Raw genomic sequence first — 6,714 nt, forward strand, 5'->3', positions numbered from 1 at the left:
AAAAAAAGGCTTATAAGAAGAAAAGTCTTAGATCAGTGTCCTCTGCTTTCATCTTAAGAAACCAAAACAGAAAAAGTGCAAATGAAATTCAAAATAACCAGAAGAAAGAAAATAAGAAATATTAGAGCAGAAATCAATAAACTAGATTTTGAAAAGTAGATAAAATCAATGAAAGCAAATGCTATTTCATTGAGAATATTAATAAAATTGATTAACCTCTTAACAGAAAACAAAGAAGGGGAGGAAAAAGAGAAGAGATACAATTTATTATCAGGAATGAGAGAGGTGACGTCACTACAAATCCTACAGATGTTAAAGGATAATAAGGAAACATAGCGCCTGGCCTAGATTTTTAACGTATTTGTGTAATTAAGTATAGACTACTCCAATTTAAACACAAAGACTGTGAAACTAGGTAAAGAATAAACATTCAAAGTGATTATTAAGTGTTTTAATTAGTGACAGAGTTTTTCATAGCCTTTTATCATTTCAGTGCACCATGTTTTATTTATAGGTAGCCACAGAGAAATAGTTACATTTATAAGAACACCATGAAGAATAATTAAAATATTCTTTTTTTTTTTTTTTTTTGAGACGGAGTTTCTCTCTGCCACCCAGGTTGGGGTGCAGTGGCGTGATCTTGGCTCACTGCAACCTCTGCCTCAGCCTCCCTAGTAGCTGAGTTTACAAGCATGTACCACTACAACCAGCTAAATTTTTGTATTTTTAGTAGAGACAGGGTTTCACCATGTTGGCCAGGCTAGTCTTGAACTCCTGACCTCAGGTGATCCACCTGCCCCGGCCTCCCAAAGTGCTGGGATTACAGGCGTGAGCTGCCGTGCCTATCCTAAAACATTCTTTTATCCCTGGCTTCAGCTGAGTTTAGTTTGAAATAGGCTCTTCATTTGGGGTGATTGAGCTTTGAAGGAAGGTTGGTGGGTGGCCTATGATTCCCCCCCAATATCGTATATAAGATATTGCATGTTTCTATATAGTTTGTCAGGAGGGAGTCCATAGCTTTCATCAGTCTCTCATGACCAAAAAACTGTTTAAGAATCATGACCTGCGGCCAGGCGTGGTGGCTCAAGCCTGTAATCACAGCACTTTGGGAGGCTGAGGCGGGCGGATCACGAGGTCGAGAGATTGAGACCATCCTGGTCAACATGGTGAAACACTGTCTCTACTAAAAATACAAAAAATTAGCAGGGCATGGTGGCACGTGCCTGTAATCCCAGCTACTCAGGAGGCTGAGGCAGGAGAATTGCTTGAACCCAGGAGGCGGAGGTTGTGGTGAGCTGAGATCGCGCCGTTGCACTCTAGCCTGGGTAACAAGAGTGAAACTCCGTCTCAAAAAAAAAAAAAAAAAAAGAATCGTGGCTTGCAGAATGAAAGAATCAAGAATCAAGTGCCATGCTAAGTGTCTACTTTCTTAATCATACTTCCCTGAAACTAATTTCTAGAGAATAATTCAAATGATTTATGTATGTATACATGAATCATCAAAGCAGCCTGGAGTAACATGTTAAAAGTTATCTTAAGGATTTGTCTGGTTCATACTCTGATGAAAGCCCTATATTTCTTATGCTGGACTGGGGTTCTCATGGTATGATTCCCAGATCAGCAGCAGCATCATCTAGGAACTTGTTAGAAATACAAATTCTCAGGCCCCAGGTCATACCTAGTGAATTACAAATTAGAGATGGGACCAGCAATCAGTGTTTTCTAAGGAGCTTTCCAGATGATTCTGGTGTGCACTGAAGTTTGATAACCACTGGGTTACTATACTTAGAAAATCCTATTCTCCACTCTTGCTCCCAAGCCAGGTTTAGAACAGTTTGCTAAGCAAGTATCTGCAGAAAGACCAGTCTAATGTTGATAGGTTCTATTTTTCATCTTTATGGAAAAATCATAAAGCCTCAAAAAGCCCGAATCACCCTCACACAAGTGTCTTGGGTTGCACAGCAACACCAAACAACAATTTAGAGTAATCCAATGTCCAGCTGAAATTGAAATTTAGAGACACAGCATGTGAGTTTGCTCACAAAAATTCTGACCAGAAGGCTTTTTAGGGATGAGCCCAATAATTCCAAGGACCTTGGCTCTCAGCCTCCTTTGAGGCATAGAACACTCAGTGCCTTGAACAGACTGACCCTCAGGAATGAGGTTTCCTTACCCTCTTCCCAGCCGTGTGGCATCCTCACAAGTATCTTTTAACAGAATGCTCAGTATCACCATGCTTCATTTGCAAAGTAACTTAATGAATTCACTCAGCCTATATTTTTAGTACCCAATGGGATAGGGATCTCAGCTGTAGCAGCATAAAACCTGAACTGTCCAAAACCAGTCTCTGAAACCTTCAAGTGTTTATTCTGTCTAGTCCTGCTGTTGCCTGAAGCTTGATTTGTTGTGACACCTTACTGTTTCCCTGATGAGAAATAGCACAGGGTACTTCTCAGCAGTTCTCGTTAAAGGAGGGCAGCCAAGTGGAATTCATTCTTGGCTCTTAATAGTTTTAAAATGAGAATTTTATTGCATATTAATGAGCACTAATTGACATTTGTGACTGGTTTTTATGGAAATCATGCATGTGTAATTTGCATAATTGTACCTAAGTGCTTTTAGGTAACAGTGCAACTCTGGGAAGTTGAAGGTTTTTGTATGGTGCTTTTTAGAAAAGTTCCCAAACCCCAGCCCCTGGAATAGTATAGAATATCAACAGGTCTCTGGGATCCAAATATAAGGCAGTAGGGACTCAGTTCATGTGGTTATACCAGCTTGTACCTGAGGGTCAGAATAAAGCATCAAGACAGGTCTCTAAAAGCAGGGAGTGCTCCCACAGTAGCCAGAGAGGATGTTCTAGCCTTCCCTCTACCTTCATGTGTCAACCCCCCTGCTTCTCCTGAGTCTAGACAATGAGAGGATTGTTCCAAGGACTCCTACACTATATCATGTTTTCTAAACGTTACTTGGTTGATATCAACAAACACGGATTGATCCCCTACTATGTGCCAGGCACTGTGCTAGGTGCTAGAGTAAGCCTATGTTGGCTTGCTGCCTGCTGCATCCCTAGGACTTGGCACAATGAGGCAACAGTTATCCATCAATGTTTGTCGAATTAATGAACATGATCTCTGCCTTCAGGGATCTGAGGATTCATTATTCTTACAAAATCTGATGTTAAATACAGTATAAAATTCATTGTTCTTCATGTTAGTAATACTAATTATTCAGAGTTTGGGATTCTGTTAGGAAATTTAGAGAAACAAGATAATCTTGATGTTTTGTGCCCAAGTGTATATCAAATGACCCTTTTAAATTGTGAAAATGAAAGAAGCCAATGTTTATTGAAGATCTAGTATGTATCAATTACTTTTCATACATCCTATATATTCTATGATTTAAACAACAAAACCTATGAGGTGTAAATAGTATTATCTGTGTTTAATTGAGCAAGCAGCTAAGAACTGAAGTAGTGGCTATCCTAAGGCATCACAGATTGAAAATTGTGGAACTTGGTCTTTAAATTCAGCCTAGGCTTTGTCTGTTGTACTGCTGCTTATTACACTAAGTGATCCTAGGATATGTGAAGCAAAGCCAGACTCTAAGTATTGTACTAGTGATTCAGCCTTGATGACTGGAGGAACACCAGGGTTCTTGGTCTTGAGTCAGTTTGGATCAAATGACATGGACACACGTCGAGTGGTTTTAAGAAGGGAAAAGTTTAATAGGCAAGAAAGAAGGAAGGAAAGAAGAAGAAAACAGCTCCCCTGTACAAAAACAGAAGGGCCGGGGATTCCAACAAAGAGAAAACCCTGTGTGTCGGAAAAGTGGCTGCTTATATGAGGAGGCTGGAGGAAGTGGTGTCTGATTTGCACAGGGCTCAGGGGATTAGTTTGACCAGGCATGTCATTCACAGCCTGTGAAAAAATGGGCTCTCCCACCCTAGCCTTTTAATATGTAAATGAAGGGCACCATTATGTTTTATACCCATGGGGACATGTGGAGGTGGCCATGTTGCCAGGCACATGTTGGGGCAAGGGTAAGAAGATGGCGGGAATCACTGTGTTTGGGTGGACCCAGTTTCTGATGTCTTATATTTGCATATCAAAGCTTGCTGGCCTGGCTCTGACAGCTGGGGCTTTCCTCCTACACAAGAAACGTTTCTGGAGCTGCTTTAAAAAAAATAAAAACTTCCCAAGGACCCCTTCTTCATTTTACCTAAAATATTTTCTTAATAACTCCTATAACACTAGGATGGAGGGGTGAATTGGTCCAAGGGTCTTGGTGTGTGCCCTGCATTCAGTTTACCTACTACTGTTTACAACACACCTACTGTTTACAACACTATTTTCTAGATCCTGTGGAAAACCCAAACCAAGTACCGGTCTGGCTCACTAAAATTCCACCAAGCAACCAGAAAAGTATAAACGCTGTATAGCAAAGGGATACATCAAGGTTTAGTAGAAGAAAAGTTATAAGTAATGTGGAACTAAAAGGTTAAGTACAGTGTTCTATAATGTTGAGCATATATGTTCTCCAGATTGTGGAAAGATCACTAACCGGGGGGTGGGAAGGGTTGGAGAGGAGGATATTTGAAATACAGAGAATAGGCTGAGTGCGGTGGCTCACACCTGTAATCCCAGCACTTTGGGAGGCTGAGGCAGGTGGATCACAAGGTCAGGTGATGGAGACCATCCTGACCAACATGGCGAAACCCCATCTCTACTAAAAATAAAAAATAAAAAAGAATTAGCAGGGCGTGGTGGCATGCATGCCATTGTGTAAATTTACATTTTCTTTATTTATTCATCTGTTGATAGACATTTAGGTTGTTCCCAAATCTTAGCTGTTGTAAACAATGCTGCAACAAACAGGAGTGTAGATATCTCTTTAATATACTGCTTTTCTTTCTTTTGGTTATATACCAAGCAATGGGATTGCTGGATTATACAGTAGCTAAATTTTTAGTTTTTTGAGGAAGCTGCGAACTGTTCTCTATAATGGTTGCACTAATGTACCTTCCCACCAACAATATACAAAGGTCCCTTTTTCTCCACATCCTCACCAGCATTTGTTATTTCCTGTCTTTTGGATATAAACCATTTTAACTGGGGTGAGAAGATATCTCATTTTAGTTTTGATCTGCATTTCTCTGATGATAAATGATGTTGAGCATCTTTTCATATGCCTGTTTGCCATTTGTCTGTCTTCGTTGGAGAAATTTCTGTTAGCTCTTTGGCTCATTTTAAAAATCAGATTATTAAATTTTTTTTCCTATGGAGCTGTTTGAGCACCTTATAAAATCTGGTGATTAATCATTTGTCAGATGGGTAGTTGGCAGGTATTTTCTCCCATTCTGTAAGGTGTTTCCTGACTTCGTTGATTGTATCCTTCGATGTGCAGAAGCTTTGTAACTTGATGTGATCCTCTTTTTCCATTTCTGCTTTGGTTGCCTGTGCTTGTGGCATATTGCTCAAGAAATGTTTGCCCAGATCAATGTCCTGGAGAACTTCCTTCAATGTTTTCTTGCAGTATTTTCATAGTTTGAGGTCTTTAAGTCTTTAATCCATTTTTGTTTGATTTTTGTATGTGGTGAGAGATGGGAATCCAGTTTCATTCTTATGCATCTGGATATCCAGTTTTCCCAGTACCATTTCTTGAGGAGACCCTCTTTTCCAGTGTATGTTCTTGTCTCCTTTGCCAAAAATGAGTTTGCTATAATTTCTGGGTTCTCTGTTCTGTTCTATTGGTCTATGAGTCTGCTTTTATGTCAGTATTATCCTGTTTTAGTTACGATAGCTCTGTAGTGTAATTGAAGTCAGGTAATGTGATTTTTCATTTTGTTCTTTTCACTCAGATAGCTTTAACTATGCTGGGTCTTTTGTGGTTCCATATAAATTTTAGGATTATTTTCTATTTCTATGAAGGATGCCATTGGTATTTTGATAGGGATTGCATTGAATCTGTACATTGCTTTGGGTAGTATGGACATTTTAACAACGTTGATTCTTCTAATACATGAATATGGGCTATTTTTCTATTTTTGGTGTCTTCTTTAATTTTTGTAATCAATGTTTTATAGTTTTAATTATACAGATCTTTCACTTCTTTAGTTAACTTAATTCCTAGGTATTTAATTTTATGTGTGGCTATTGGTGGGCATTTGGGTTAATTCCATATCTTTGCTATTGTGAATAGTGTTGCAGTAAACATATGTGTGCATGTATCTTTATAACAGAATGATTTACATTCCTTTGGGTATAGATCTAGTAATGGAATTGCTGGGTCAAATGGTATTTCTGCCTCTAGGTCTTTGAGGAATTGCCACACTGTCTTCCACAATGGTTGAACTAATTCACACTTCCACCAATAGTTCTTTTTTCTCCACAACATTGGCAGCATCTATTATTTTTTGACTTTTTAATAATAGCCATTCTGACTGGCATAAGATGGTATCTCATTGTGGTTTTGATTTGCATTTCTCTAATGATCAGTGATGTTGAGCTTTTTTCATATGTTTGTTGGCCAGATGTATGTCTTCTTTTGAGAAATATCTGTTCATGTCCTTTGCCCACTTGTTAATGGTGTTGTTTGTTTTTCTTGTAAATTGGTTTAAGTTTTTTGTAGCCTCTGGTTGTTAGACCTTTGTCAGATAGATAGATTGCAGAAATTTTTCTCCTATTCTTTAGTTTGTCTGTTTGTTCTAATAATTTT

This window comes from Saimiri boliviensis, chromosome 8, assembly GCF_048565385.1.
Source record: "Saimiri boliviensis isolate mSaiBol1 chromosome 8, mSaiBol1.pri, whole genome shotgun sequence".
Classification (NCBI taxonomy): Eukaryota; Metazoa; Chordata; class Mammalia; order Primates; family Cebidae; genus Saimiri; species Saimiri boliviensis.